At 44.1% G+C, this 8239-nt stretch overlaps 1 pseudogene; it reads right to left on the bottom strand.

Annotated features, from left to right (window-relative positions):
- Positions 1–1448: 1448 nt before the first annotated feature.
- LOC117241467 lies at positions 1449–7792 on the bottom strand (annotated as a pseudogene).
- Between the last annotated feature and the right edge of the window lie 447 nt (positions 7793–8239).

Raw genomic sequence — 8239 nt, 5'->3', positions numbered from 1 at the left:
CCCTCCGAACCTCCTAACATTGTAATCTAGAGTCTACTATAGCCGTAATGAAACAATCGCAGTTATCCAAGCAGATGGTAACTGTTCGGGATTCATGACGGTGAACTTTGGCTCGGGGCGACAGCCTGCCGCCCAACGTAGCCACGGTCAACGGGACGGGCGATCCGTCTAACAAAGGTGCGGACCGGTGTTATGACCCTCATTAAAGGAGCAAAAATAAATAAGAATCGCACTTTCCCCCAACTCTGTTGTCATTGTATATTCTCAGAAGCATTCTCGGACTTTCCGTAATTAAGAAGGTTTCGCATACCTGCTGCACAATACGTCTGTCCTTTAAACCGTGTTTCATACACCAAACAAATGAACAACTGCTTAGGCTTTACCAGCCTGTTAATAAGGGGGCCCCCTTAAGAGACTTAACCCAGGTAATGGTGGCAAACATGAAGCGAAATGGCGTCTATATAAGCCCGACAACTAGCTCGGAGATCACATTCCCAATTCGACTATCGAATAGAACGTTTGAAAGTTCTTGACGCTTCGAAGTTCTTGACGTTTGAAAATTCTCGACGTTCGAAAGTTCTTGGTGTTTGGAAGCGCTTCGCGATTGAAAGCGTCCTTATACATCTTCACCACACTTGGAGCAGTAAGTATTTTATTTCCTTCAAATCGTTTCTTCCACTGATTTTTCAAACAATTTGTTTGAAATTATTTATTTTATTTCCTTATTTATTATTTATTTATTTTTTATTTATCTATCTTAATTTTATTTTTCCAGATTCTTCTTCGCATTTGGAAGTACTTCGAGTTCGAAAGTTCTTCACGTTTGGAAGCGCTTCGCGATTGAAAGCGTCCTTATACATCTTCACCACCCTTGGAGCAGTAAGTATTTTATTTCCTTCAAATCGTTTCTTCCACTGATTTTTCAAACAATTTGTTTGAAATTATTTATTTTATTTCCTTATTTATTATTTATTTATTTTTCATTTACCTATCTTAATTTTATTTTTCCAGATCGTGCCTTGTAACAAAACGATGGGAGAGTGCCCGCTTGGTTACAATAGCTTGCACATCAGAACACAATCTCCAGACAGTTTACCACCGAATTACGTTATGGTGAGCTTTATTTGCCCATGTGGTGAATTCATCTCGGAATTTGGTCTGCATCGCTACCTTTTATACCATCTGACGGGAAGGACGGGACGAAGATCAGGCAGCCCAGCAGCACGTCCATATCTCCAGTTGCTCACCAGGTTGCAAGCAGAAGCAATTCTGGGGCGTCGCAGGAATACGAATGAAGATGAACAAGAAGAAGAAGAAGAAGAAGAAGAATACTCTCCTGATCGCTAAACAAATTAGACTTGGGGACTACTTCATATGGGAACTACTACTTACTTTACTTGGGAACTGTAAATAGATGTTGTCTATAACAGGCTCATCACACATAAGTTGTATTGTACATTATAGTAAATAAACTTTATACTTCTACTTAAAAGATAGATTCTAAATTTTTCTTTATCCCTTCTATCCCTTCAATTCCAATTTATCATATAATAGGTTATAACTTCTGTCCAGTTTGTTAAAATTTCTTTAACAACTTCTGCGCTTCCTGTTTAGCATCTCGATCATCTTCGTTCTTTGCAGGATAATCAAGGGCCATTTTTACATATTTCGTAGCTAGCTCTTTTTAATTTAATTTTAAGTAGGTTTTTCCCAACATTAATAAATTTTGACTATAGAAATTGGGATCAATTTCCTCTGCAGATTCAAAATATTTTAGAGCTTCCTCGAATGATGAAGATGGCGGTTCTCCAAATATTACAGATGCAATTTTTCTTTGATACCATGTTAAATCAGAAACTTGATAGCACCAAGTACCAAGCACGTACATAAGTGTTGGTTCTTTTGGATTTAGTTCCATTGCTCTCTGCGACATTAAACATATTCGATACAATTGCTTGACATTGTGTCAGGGAATGAAATATTTATAAGTATATATATATATATGTCGGATCATCACTGGAAATGGGGTTGTGGGCGTCAAATGAATCTTCTCGAGGATTAGCCATTGATATGGTACACACAGGCGTAGTTTATTACAATGATAGAATTATTACAGTCTTAAGAATTGATCACGGCGGTTCGGCACTCGCGACACTAGTGACGATGCTCTCGGGCTAAATAACGAATCCGCGGCCAACGGGATGACAACAGCACGTACTCACAAAGTCCAAGTCTGAGAATAATCACTGATCGCGAAAGCGTTACTCTTTGATCGATGAGATCGCGAGCGAGAATGCCTTTCCCGTCCCGATGATGCCACACAGGAAAACTATAACGGGGTGTGTCTAAGGATACGAGATCATCGGATTCGTCGAGAAAAGCCTTCGTTCAGAAAGTAAGGGAAATTGACGTTGCTGCTAATTGGTCAATCTCCATATCGGTGGTTAGAAAAGGATGCTAGCCGCCCTCGAGGGAGAGTTGTTAGTGGGAGACGCCGCTCGTTGAAAAATATGTCTCCCCTATCTTCCCGTAGTTGGGACAAAGACCGTTTGTCCGTTTGAAGGACTTTAGTTAACTAAACCTTAAGATTTATAACGGGCCCTCGGGCTAGCCGAACATGTACTGCGGAGACGCATCGACATCTGGCAATCATCTTACTCGAAGAATAGGGTCTGCACGTGGCGAGCCACGGGACAGAAACCGTTGGAATGTTTACTGTCGCGTGTCGCCACAAATATTTCTTTTGAGGAGAGCTATAGAATTACTTCATACCTTTGTTAGGCAAAGCGTTCATCCCGTGACCGCGGCTACGTTCGGCGACTGACTGTCGCCTCGAGCCCAAGCTCATTATCACAATTCTCGAATAATTACAATCGGGTTGAATAACTACAATTGTTCAATTACAGCTATAGTAGACTCTAGGTTACAATGTTGCGAGATTATCCAAAATTCCAAAGGCTCCGGTGTTCTTTCATCTCCGACATATATATATATATTAATATATTATCATGAAATATACCAGCATATGTTTCTTAATATTATATGACTCTTTTATTTGTGCTTTTACTCCTTCATAAAGAGTCTTAGAATTAAGGAGAATCGATGCTCATTTGTGTGCAGCCCAATTATCCTCTTTTATCTCAAGTGCTTCAAGTATTAAATCATAAGCTTCGAAAATTAATTTCTTTCCATCCACTTCACTCACAATTTTAGACAATTTACACATTGCTCTACACAAACGCCATATAATTTCAATATCACCGCTATCCTATAAAAATATTCAATTTTATTATCTACATTTATAAGTGATATACATAATGTCATTACTTTATAATTTATTAGAGGGTCATGTATTTCCTGGTATTGTTCTTGCTCGTATAATGCATCGGCTTTTGCTATTAGAACTTCTTTTGTAGTTATGATTGCTTCGTTGTCACCTCTCTTTTTTGTAAGACCCCAAATATCCATAGCAGTGAACGACGATATGGTACATAATTTTGTTGTTAACATGTACTGATTGCTGCTCTAATAATGAAAACTAATTGAATAATTTTGTATAATATATTAAAATTTATAGATCTGTGGCGGCACGGGCCACGGAACTTTTCAACGGCTCCGGGTGCAAAGCGCGACGCCGCCAAAGCGCAACACCGACGTGCCCAATGTACCATCGGTATCTTCACACTCTTTCCGCCGAATTCTCGGAAGAGCATACACGTGCCAGCACTGGCGGCACATCTAATGAATGCACGCTAGTGGGGGATATCGATGGGCTACGAAGGGAAGAATCTGCGCGATCCGAAACAAAAGCAGAGTCAGTCTGTCTTGCGCCATTAAATGTGTAACTCCTCGGTACTATTTGTATAGCAACGCGTCGAATGATCTCTCGGTGTCTATCGTTATTTGTTAGTTGTTACCTATTGTCTGTTAAGTGTAATTGTTAGTTGTTAATTGTTAACTCTGATTGTTGATTAGTTCTAATTAAACTATTGTTCGTTAAAAACACCAAGAGTAGTTCCTTACGCACCCATCACCATGCCACCTCAAACTGGTGACCCCGACGTGATTTAACGTGATATTTAGTGAAAGAGGTGACCGTGATAGTGCTATCGTTTTTAACCACCGATTTTGAGTGCACCGCGACGATGGAAAGTAATACACAGGGAACCATAGCCAGCCAGGTGATCAGCATGTCTCCACTGCTACCCACGAACACGGCGGCATGGTTTGCCCTTCTGGAGAGATAATTCGAGGCAGCGCGAATTACGGAAGACACCAGTAAGTACGTGACGCTGGCAAAATGTCTCAACGATCAACAGCTCCAGGACGTCGAAGACCTAATGACGAACCCTCCGGACATCGGACGCTACGAGAAATTAAAACATGCGCTCATTCGCAAATTATCCGATACGGACGCGACTCGGATAAAGAAGTTGGTGGAAAGCGAGGAGATGGGAGATAGAAAGCCATCCCAGTTTTACCAACACTTAAAAAAACTCTCCAGCCCCGCCACGCCCGATGATTTTACCCTCACGCTGTGGAGGAACCGATTACCCGCCCGTATCAGGCGTGTCCTCGCGGCAGTCGACGATTCGGACCCAGAAAGGTTATTGCGGCAGGCGGACCTGATCGCTGAAGAATTCACGGAGGATTTTCAGCGCACCGCCCGGGTAACGGCAGTAATGGACCCACCAGCGCAAAACGCTGGAGTATACGAACCAATGGCCGCCGCAATCAACGTGTTGAGCGAGCAAATATCACAGTTGCAGGCACAGATGAACGCGTTGAGCATGATCAATCATCGTCGACCACGATCACGATCACGCTCGCGTTCGCGATACCACCGACGTTCGCGCTCGCGAGATCGGCCACGGCAAGACGGTCTGTGTTTCTATCATGCAGAGTTCGGAGAACGCGCGAGGAGCTGTCGTTTCCCATGCACGGGGAAGTCGGGAAACGAGACCAGCCGTCCGTAGACGCGGCAGAAGACGACGGCCTGAGTTCCCGCCGCATCTTCGTTACGGACAAGGGAACGAAGATCTCTTTCCTTGTAGACACCGGCGCCGACATCAGCGTATACCCCCGCAGTAAAATCCATAGGCACGTCAAGAAAAACGCGTACGAACTATTCGCGGCCAACTGGGGACGCGCATCGCAACGTATGGTACCACTACGATTGGCCTTAACCTGTCCCTAAGACGAGCCTGCGAGTGGAACTTCGTAATTGCTGACGTTCAAACGCCTATCATAGGCGTAGATTTTTTAAGCCATTATGGGTTGCTCGTGGACCCGCGAAACAAACAACTCCTCGACACGACAACCCAATTATCAACAAGGGGATACGCTGCCACGACGGAAGAAATATCCATCAAAACCGTAATCGGCGAATCGGTCTACCATCGACTATTGGCGGAGTTTCCGGATCTAACTCGTCCACCGGCCCTCGGACGAGAGAAAATCCGACACAGTGTGGTACACCATATTGAAACCACACCCGGGCCACCCGTCTACAGTAAACCTCGACGTCTCGCACCGGATCGTCTCAAGCAAGTCAAGGCGGATTTCGCAACAATGATCGAGCAAGGAGTGATGCGGCCATCGAAGAGTCCATGGGCATCACCCCTGCATGTCGTCCCAAAGAAGGACGGAAGTCTACGACCATGCGGCGACTATCGTGCGTTGAACGCTCGCACCATACCCGACAGGTACTCCCCACCACATATCGAAGATTCCGCGCAACATCTGTACGGTAAGCGTGTCTACTTAAAAATCGACCTTGTCCGCGCTTACCACCAAATCCCGATCGCGCCAGAAGACGTCAAGAAAACCGCGATCACGACACCTTTCGGACTTTTCGAAGCAACCAACATGATGTTTGTGCTTCGAAACGCCGCGCAAACGTGTCAAAGATTCGTTGACGAAATTACCCGTGGTCTGGACTTCGTGTTCGCTTACATAGACGATTTCTTAATCGCATCCGAAACCGAAGAACAACATCGCGAACACCTTTGGATTTTGTTTGAACGCTTAAACGAGTATGGCGTAGTCATCAACCCAGTAAAGTGCGAATTCGGTGTGAACGAAATCACATTCTTGGGACACACCGTAAACGCTGACGGGATAAAGCCGCTAGCCGAACGCGTTGACGCTATTGTAGAAGTACCGCTCCCCGGGACCGTTAAATCACTACGCAGGTACCTCGGTATGATTAATTTCTACCGACGTTTCATACCGGGGGCCGCAAAAATTTTTCAACCCCTAAACGACCTATTAAAAGGAGGAAAAAAGGGCAACGCGCCCATCAAATGGACAGAGCAATCCGAAGCCAGCTTCCGCGAGTCGAAACGCGCCCTCGCTAACGCCACGATGTTAGCGCATCCGATACCTGGCGCACCTGTTAGCCTCGCGGTAGACGCATCCGACTATGAAATAGGAGCGGTCCTCCAGCAACGCGTCAACGACTCTTGGCAGCCGTTAGGTTTCCTTACCAAACCGTTGAACTCCGCGCAGCGAAAGTACAGCGCGTACGACCGCGAATTACTCGCTATGTACACTGCGGTAAAGCGATTTCGACACGCCATTGAAGGGAGAAATTTTATAATTTACACCGATCATAAACCCCTTACATATGCGTTCAACCAAGATCCCGATAAGTGTTCGCCGCGACAATTCCGGCAACTAGATTACATCGGACAATTCACTACCGACATAAGATATATCAAGGGGTTAGACAATAATGTTGCCGACGCTCTGTCACGCATCGAAGCGATAGGAAAGTCTGTGGACCATCGAGCTCTCGCCGCCGCGCAAGAAGCCGACAAAGAACTAAGCAACATCGTCAACTCCGGTACATCCGCGCTACGGTTAAAGAAAATACGTTTCCCCGATCACGACGTAGAAATATATTGCGACGTATCGGGTGACTTTGTACGACCGTACGTAACGAAATCCTTGCGGCGCGACGTATTTAATTCGCTCCATGGACTTTCCCAACCAGGGATACGTGCCACTCAAAACCTGGTGACGACGCGTTTCGTCTGGCCGCCCATAAACAAGGACCCCCGAAATTGGACACGACAATGTATTCCGTGTCAACAATGTAAAGTCACCAGGCACGTATCCTCACCCGTCGGAACATTCGGAGAGTTAGCGGGCCGTTTCGAACACTTACACATAGACATTATCGCGATGCCATATTCAAAAGGCTACCGATATTGTCTAACGTGTATCGACAGTTTTTCGCGTTGGCCCGAAGCCATTCCCATCGCCGACATGGAGGCGGCAACCGTCGCTTCGGCTCTCCTTTCCACGTGGATATCTCGTTTCGGCGTGCCTTTAAAAATAACGACCGATCAAGGACGCCAGTTCGAGTCGAACCTATTTAACGAACTATGCCGGTTGCTCGGCATCAGACATTTGCGCACGACAGCCTATCACCCCGCGTCCAACGGGATGGTAGAGCGCCTGCACCGACAACTAAAAGCAGCAATCAAATGCCACGATACGAGCAACTGGGTGGATATCTTGCCGATAGATCTATTAGGCATACGAACTGCTATTAAAGAGGACCTAAACGCGACGGCAGCCGAAATGGTTTATGGCACCGGCATACGATTGCCTATCACCATACCTATCACCATACCACCTCAGATCATTAATATTAACATTGCACTTACAATTTGCAAGCGGTCAGATTATCAAGTTAAAGCTAATATCGACTAAAATTAGAAAATTTCTCTGGTTGCAACGAAGTTTAAAAATCTTATGCAATAATAGAAAAGTAATAAAAAATAAAATCGTGCTTAGATATAATTCCAAACCTTTGAAATGTGTGAATTGAAATCTTCTATGAATAAGCGTTCTTTGTAATACTTTTATATCTCTGATAACGAATAACGCTCTCCGTAACGACATATTAAATTATAGTATTTACAGAAAAAAAATAAAAAATTTGTACAATATACAACGTGTTCAGATTTGATTAATTATGACAGATGTAATTCTGACAGCAAAATTAGAAAATTCCACGTCAGATGAGAATCGAATAAAGTACGCAAACATTAACAGCATTGACAGATTCGATACTGAAAACTCGATATTTTCAATTCGATTTATCGTAAAGATGTTGTGTGCGCGCGTGTGTGTGTCTTCATCTATTTTCTGTTACTGTCTGATACGATCAAATACGATCAATTATATAAAATATAAAGTATAGAATTTTATATTTGCGATAAATACA

Source organism: Bombus vosnesenskii, unplaced genomic scaffold, assembly GCF_011952255.1.
Source record: "Bombus vosnesenskii isolate JDL3184/JDL3185 unplaced genomic scaffold, Bvos_JDL3184-5_v1.1 scf7180000015952, whole genome shotgun sequence".
In the NCBI taxonomy this organism is placed as follows: Eukaryota; Metazoa; Arthropoda; class Insecta; order Hymenoptera; family Apidae; genus Bombus; species Bombus vosnesenskii.
This window is presented reverse-complemented; position numbering and strand designations above follow the sequence as displayed.